Source organism: Coenobita brevimanus, chromosome 17 (genome assembly GCF_032717465.1).
Source record: "Coenobita brevimanus isolate Jiangsu-jjx chromosome 17, ASM3271746v2, whole genome shotgun sequence".
Lineage (NCBI taxonomy): Eukaryota > Metazoa > Arthropoda > Malacostraca > Decapoda > Coenobitidae > Coenobita > Coenobita brevimanus.
This window is the reverse complement of record NC_136970.1, coordinates 36,673,204-36,679,949: the sequence shown is the minus strand read 5'-3', so window position 1 is coordinate 36,679,949 and position 6,746 is coordinate 36,673,204. Positions and strand designations below refer to the sequence as shown.

General features: G+C 38.9%; 1 pseudogene; it reads left to right on the top strand.

The window, feature by feature from the left end:
• The first annotated feature begins 1,404 nt into the window (after nucleotides 1-1,404).
• Nucleotides 1,405-1,522, top strand: LOC145391325 (5S ribosomal RNA; annotated as a pseudogene).
• Nucleotides 1,523-6,746: the final 5,224 nt, after the last annotated feature.

The window sequence follows — 6,746 nt, the reverse complement described above, 5'->3', positions numbered from 1 at the left end:
AGAGAGAGAGAGAGAGAGAGAGAGAGAGTCACCCATCTGTTCGTACTTAGTATTTTATAAGAACTTAATCAGACTCGTTATATCGTATCTTCCAAAAAGTTATTGTTTCAGAATGTTTTTCGACACACACCTTCAACTTTTGGCCGGATCCTAGAATCAGATGCTCTCACTGGAAACGTGTGTGTGTGTGTGTGTGTGTGTGTGTGTGTGTGTGTGTGTGTGTGGAGAGTATATATAACTTCTACCCAATCATTTTAATACTGTTCTTGATTTTCATAAACTGGCCGCTGAGGTGTCCGCCGAGAGGGAGTGCACTATTGAGCACATTTGAAACGTGAGATGATGTCCCCGTAAATTCAACTGGTTTCAATGAAGTATTGCTGTGAATTTTGGGACTGCAATATATTTGCATCTTTTTACTCATATTTGTTCTCTGATGTTACACTGCTTTACATAAACACTGTATATTGCATAAAGAATGTTCAGATATCTATTGCGATATTATCTTAATTTGAACTAGCTATTAATACACATTTTATCGTTGCAGAATTTCTTCTTTATTATTTTTTGTCCTCTCCTTGCTGGTTTATGAATTCAAATATTGCATGATCGTATTTGTCTTCTTTTTCTAGAAGTCCTGAGGGATTTACAAGGAAAAACAAATATGAAATATATCATTATATATCGTTATAATATGAGTGGCATGTGTAGGCGTCGTGTGGGCGTAGGACTAATGGACCTCCACGACAAGTTATACAGTCTTTGCGCATAAATGAACAAAAAGTAAATAAATATATAAGGACTGACAAGATAAATATTGTATAATATAAGGACGACCCACAACAGCCCAGTATCCTGACTTTTTTTTTTTTTTTATATGATGAACGGTGTTGAACTTATGTATATTAAAGGTGTTGATTATAGGAAGTCAGAATTAACACAAAGTATCTGTTTATTTCACAAAGCATAAATGAAAAATAATGGATTTTTTTATAATGCAGTTCTGTTTTGGACTGCATTTCCTTTTCATTGAGTTGCGGGAGTAAGTGGTGTCGACATAATCTCGTTGCAAGTATCAGCAGTAGTCGGCCATTATGTTTGTGCTCGATCTCACTTGATGCTATTTTACCATTGTCTTTGTGTCCTGATAGAACCTCTCTCCCTGTTGTTCACATACTGGTCCATTTTTTTTTTTTTTTTTTTTGAAAAGTCTACATGACTATCAAGGAAATGAACTTTGACGCTCATACTCCACCCTAGTTTCCGGAAGTTCGTGAGTAACGTTGAACTGAACTGACGTTTGTACTGCACCCTAGTTTACAGAAGTTCGTGAGTAAATCTGATAAATTACCAATATGCCGGGAATCGAACCCGGTACTTATTAATTTCTATTCGTTCAAATTCGCCAATGGCATACCATGTTGAGTACATCGCTTCCCGTCCGATCAGCGAAGTTACGCAGCGTTGGGTCTGGTTAGTACTTGGATGGGTGACCGCCTGGGAACACCAGATGCTGTTGGCATCCCTACGTATCAAGCGGGGTTGGTGGAGGATTAGTGCCCCTCCCTGTAAAACAATTAACTCTAAGCCCTTGGCCACCCCGTTTGGGATACATGGCGTCTGGCAATGAATGAATGAATGAATGATCAAATTCGCAGCAAGACTGGATGCTGCCTGGCTCTCACCTGAGAGTCCCGGGTTCGATTCCCGGTATATTGGTAATTTATCAGATGATTTTTCCTCTGTACAGTACAGGTTCCTCTCTTCGTGAGTAAAGTTTCAAGAAGGTGTTCATAGTTTTCAGCCTTGATAGAGAGAAACAAAAACAACAACATCAACTGCTACAAATACATTCCATGCATTTCTTTCACCTGTTCTCACTGATTTCGGGAACTGCTGGTCATTCATCAGTAGTCTCATCTAAAGGCCATTAAATATCAGCTTTTAGTTTTTCGTCTGCTATAGCAGGGAATTTGAATGTAAGTTTTTAAAACTGCCTCCTTCTTTATCCACTGCTTTTACAAACTGCTTCATCAGACCACGCTTAATGTGCAGTGATGAAAGCAAAGTTTTCCCCTGTGTTTACTAAAGGCTCTTATGCGATGTTTTCTATCCAGCTGTGATTTGTTTTCTTTCTGGCCACACTTTTCTTAACCAGTATTGACTCCTTGCTGTTTGGTCCCATAAACAAAAGAAAATCAAGGAAATTTGATGTAGCCTCCTTGCTGTCCCAACATCACTGACAACACATTATATTCCCCGTATTCCCTCAAATGATACAGCTGTACTCGTTGCATTTTACTCTCTCCAATACTTTGTTTTTTCATATCCTCATAGCTTTCCTTAAAATGAACTGAATGCCCAATTGGAAATGAAACAGTTTTATTTTCATTATGTAGTAAAACATATTGAAACTTCTCTCTGAGCTACCAATAAAGAGCCTCCAGTCATCTAGCTGATGCTGACTGCAACCCATTGCTATCAAAAGATAATCAATGCCATCACCAAGTACAAATTCACCCTCCAGTTTGCAGAACTGCTGTAAATCCTTTCCCCTGGTTCTGAAGAAGGAAATGTTGTTCCGGAGTTAGCTGTTTTTTTCATTCAACCCTGATCCCAGCACCTCAGTAGACTCTTTGGCAAATCAAGATCCCCCACTAAATCATTAAATTCAGTCAGACTAGACAATTGCGATGCCTTAAAATCAAGAAGTGAATCAGTGACATCACTACCTTCATCATCAGCTTCTTGAGGTAAACATTGATTAATTTTATCTTCAGGACAGTGTTAGGTAATGAAGACTGGAACAGGTACTTCATCGGAGTGAAAGATACGTGTTCTGGCTGATGGGAGGTTAGGCCATTTAATGGCAGAATTACTGACAAGGCGGAAATAGCAATCATCTAAATAATTTTGCTGTACTCTCCAGACAGTTGGAATCCAAACCTAAGCTTTTTCTTTTTCCTTTGGCCCGTTGTCTCAGGTTTTCAAAACAAAATCGTTAGACTGAATGAGGGGCCGAAGGCTCACCTTGGTCGCCCAGTTTCATTCCAAAATGTGGGTTATGTTTTCTTAGTCTGGTATATTTGTCCGCTGTTTTGTTACAGCAAAAAATCCTCAGATGTAACGGAAGACATCTGGATCAAGTTTACATTTTCTTCATGAAAACCAAATGAAAAATGCAGTAACATGGAACTAGTTGAGCCAGTACAGCTGCTCATAATACTTAACAGAATTAATAAAAATAAATGAATCTAATAGACTTTAAAACCTATGGTGATTAATAAAAATTTTAAAGGATAAATATAATGGTTTTGATATATAAATATATATATAAATATATATATATATATATATATATATATATATATATATATATATATATATATATATATATATATATATATATATATATAACCTGTGATATAGTGAACACAATATATAAAAATAAAGTGTAGAGAAAAATAATGTGCAATTGCGAAAACAATGCAACTGAACATTTTTTCCCAAAGAGCGTGACATCATCATTTGAAGTTAAACGTGACATGCTACGGAAAAGCTGATGCCATTTTTGGTATCGGCGCTGTCTAATTACCTTGAAATAAGTATTAGTTGTTAGTCAGCAAAACTGATTCAGGCTGTGCAGTGTTTAGTGTTTACATTCTGCTGGATATCCCACCCAGCCTGATTTCACTAATCCTCCAGTTCATCTGCAGGGAACTAGAGCCATTCGGGATAATTAAGTAGCAGTGTTTCTCACGTCAGGTGGTGAGAACTCACTTTTTTGTCCTGGAATCGGACTGTTTGGCTGGATACATATTTTAAAATGGTATCTAGAATCCATTATTCTTCAGCCCCACAAATTGAACATTATCCTCCTCCCTTCTTGCTTTACTATCCATGTCCTTCATCATGTAGAATTAAATCTCGTAGTCATAGTCTTCTCAGTAACAAACAGCCTCGAAAGGACCATAAGGTTTGTTGCCGTTTGCTTTCCCTTGTACTCCTTTGTATTCCCCCCACCATCGCTGAGTTCGCCACCTCTACCCACCCTCATCTCAACGGCCACCATCCCCACTATCACCCCCCCCCTACCCTTCCCTGCGTTCTCTCCCTCTCTCACGGATAATAACCTGTCAGCTGGAAGCGTCCCACCGAGTTTGTATCCAGGGCTGAGATGGCGTTTCCCCTTCATCTGCTCGAAACTGTACAGTCGGCACCAGTAGTCCTGTCGTCCGTCTTGCTTTATTATCCATGAGCTTTAAAAATTAGTCGTATGAATCCACAGCAGCCAACACCGATGACAATGATGTGTCAAAAAAAAAAATGTCATTGTCGACTGCATCATGTTACTCGTACATATTTTCTAATCCCTAGAGAGAAAGGCTCATAGCAGGACTCACGATGCTGATTTCACATAAGGTTGTGTGAGATGACGGGAGGACAGCCCGGCGACGGAGAACAAGGCGACACAGAGGCGCTTTGTTCACGGCTACCCCTGCCAGGATTAAAGCTTCTGGGTAAAGATATGTACATATATTTCTATAACTCTCAGCCTCACATTCTCCATTTCTTCTCCTCAACCTCTTTGTCGCCCAGCTCTCCACTTCACATTCCTCCTTTCATTCCTCCCTCTTTCTCCAAATTACGTTCCTCCATTTCTCCTGCACTTCACATTCCCTCTTTTCTCCTTCCTCCTTCTCCACTTCACATTCCCCCTTTCCACCTCACTCCTTCTCCACGTTACAATCCTCCGTTCTTCCTCCCTTCTTCACCAATTCACATTCCTCCTTTCGTTCCCCTTCCTTGTCCACTTCATATTCGTCCCTACCTTCTCCACTTCTTTTTATTCTCTTAAACTTTTTCATCATCATTTCTCACCCGGAATGGGAACTGAATCGACCGTCGAACTCAATTTCCATCATCATAATATGGTCTACATCGATAACGAGAGAGAGAGAGAGAGAGAGAGAAACAGCAGTACATAGGAAGTACAAGTAAGAGAAGGTCTATTGACTCATGATGAGGTTGTCAGTTTAAATAAAAAAGTATACAGTCCACTGAAAAGCTAACCAACCTGTGTGAAAAAGCGATAGAAAAGAAGAAGGCTCTCCTCCACCCAATACATCCTCCGAAAAAGAACCTGGATAAATAATGTACAAAAAAATCATGCCTGTTTAAAAGAACGAACATGCAAAAAAAGAAATTATATATACAGTACTGTGCAGTGTATAATCAGCAAAACTGGAGAGAGAGAGAGAGAGAGAGAGAGAGAGAGAGAGAGAGAGAGAGAGAGAGAGAGAGAGAGAGTTTCGCAGATACACAGACCATACCAGCCTATAAGGAGGTCCAGCCTTAACACTAGTCTAGTACTCAAATTACAGAAGAATGAGAAAAGGATGACGCAGCACAAGGCCTTCTCTCACATCTTCCATACACTCCGGCTTTTGCGGTACAGGAAAAGAAAGGGAGGGGGGGTAGGAAATGAGAAGTAGTATCTTGCAATGTTTAAAAAGCTCGAAGGAGATATCTTAGGCTTGGCAGCAAGTAGATTGCAGTGGATTTCGAAAGGCAGAGCATACCGTGGCATGTTAAATTCTGTCTTAATCGCTGCATTAACTTTTTATTTCTTTTTGAAGACGGGAGGAAATGTTAACAGTACACTTAATTGCCAAACATGTATGCAAAAATCTGCAAACCCATGCTTGGACACACACACACATACACACACACGGGAGAGGCAACACACGAGTCGGAAGTATATCACTGAGCTCCGCTCTGGGGATACCTAAGTTTTATCTATTTCGGGGTCAAGCTCGTTTAGGCTAATTTAAGTGATGATCTAACATAGTAAAACAAGTACTAGCAAAGAAAGTGTAGCCTGAAGTAAGTAAATATCTACAAATCAGTGTCAAGGAATGTGCTGAATTTCCTTACGTCAGCTAGAAATCACCAAGGCTAGTGCAGTGATGCAACAACTGTAAGTAGAGATTATCTTTTCTTTAAGATTTCTTCATATTTTGAAAAGATGCCTTTTAAAGGTGCTAAGAGAAGAGACAAAGGTAAAAAACAGGATGATGACTTCTACCCAAAACTGGTTGAAAATGACTCTTGCGATAAGTTAGCTGAAAAATAGACTAGGGAGAACTTTTCAAATGGAAGTCAGTGAAATCAAGAATGATCTACGCAGAGAGGAGGGAAAATATGAGGAATTAATAAAGGACATAAGCAGAAAAGCCACAACAATAGATAAACTATCAGCTAAGGTAAATTCACAGAGAAAGAAGGCTTCTGAAATGGGATGTACAGTTGTCAAACATGAGAGAATTATGGATGATTTCAGAGACGATACGGAGAAAAACAGGCAAGCAAGCAGTGTGACTGACCAAATAGTAATATTGAAAAGAAAATTACACAGGTAAATCAAATGGCGAGAAATTACAAAGATGAGATACAAACTATACGTATATTTGAATGGCGAAAGGAGAGAATGATGTAGATACATCGGTAGAAGAAAAAAATGTAAGAAAGGAAGTGAAAGAAAAAAAAATAGTCAGGGAAGCTATAGAGTTTCACAAATCTATAGTAATAAGTGGCATAGGTGAAGAAGAAATAAAGAACAGAATCTCAAGGGACAAAAACGAGACGGAAAATATGATGAACATACTGAAGCAAGTATCAGAGGAAATCTGTGATAAAAATATAGAAGAACATAAAAGGCTAGGGAAATACGAGAGAAGTAAGCA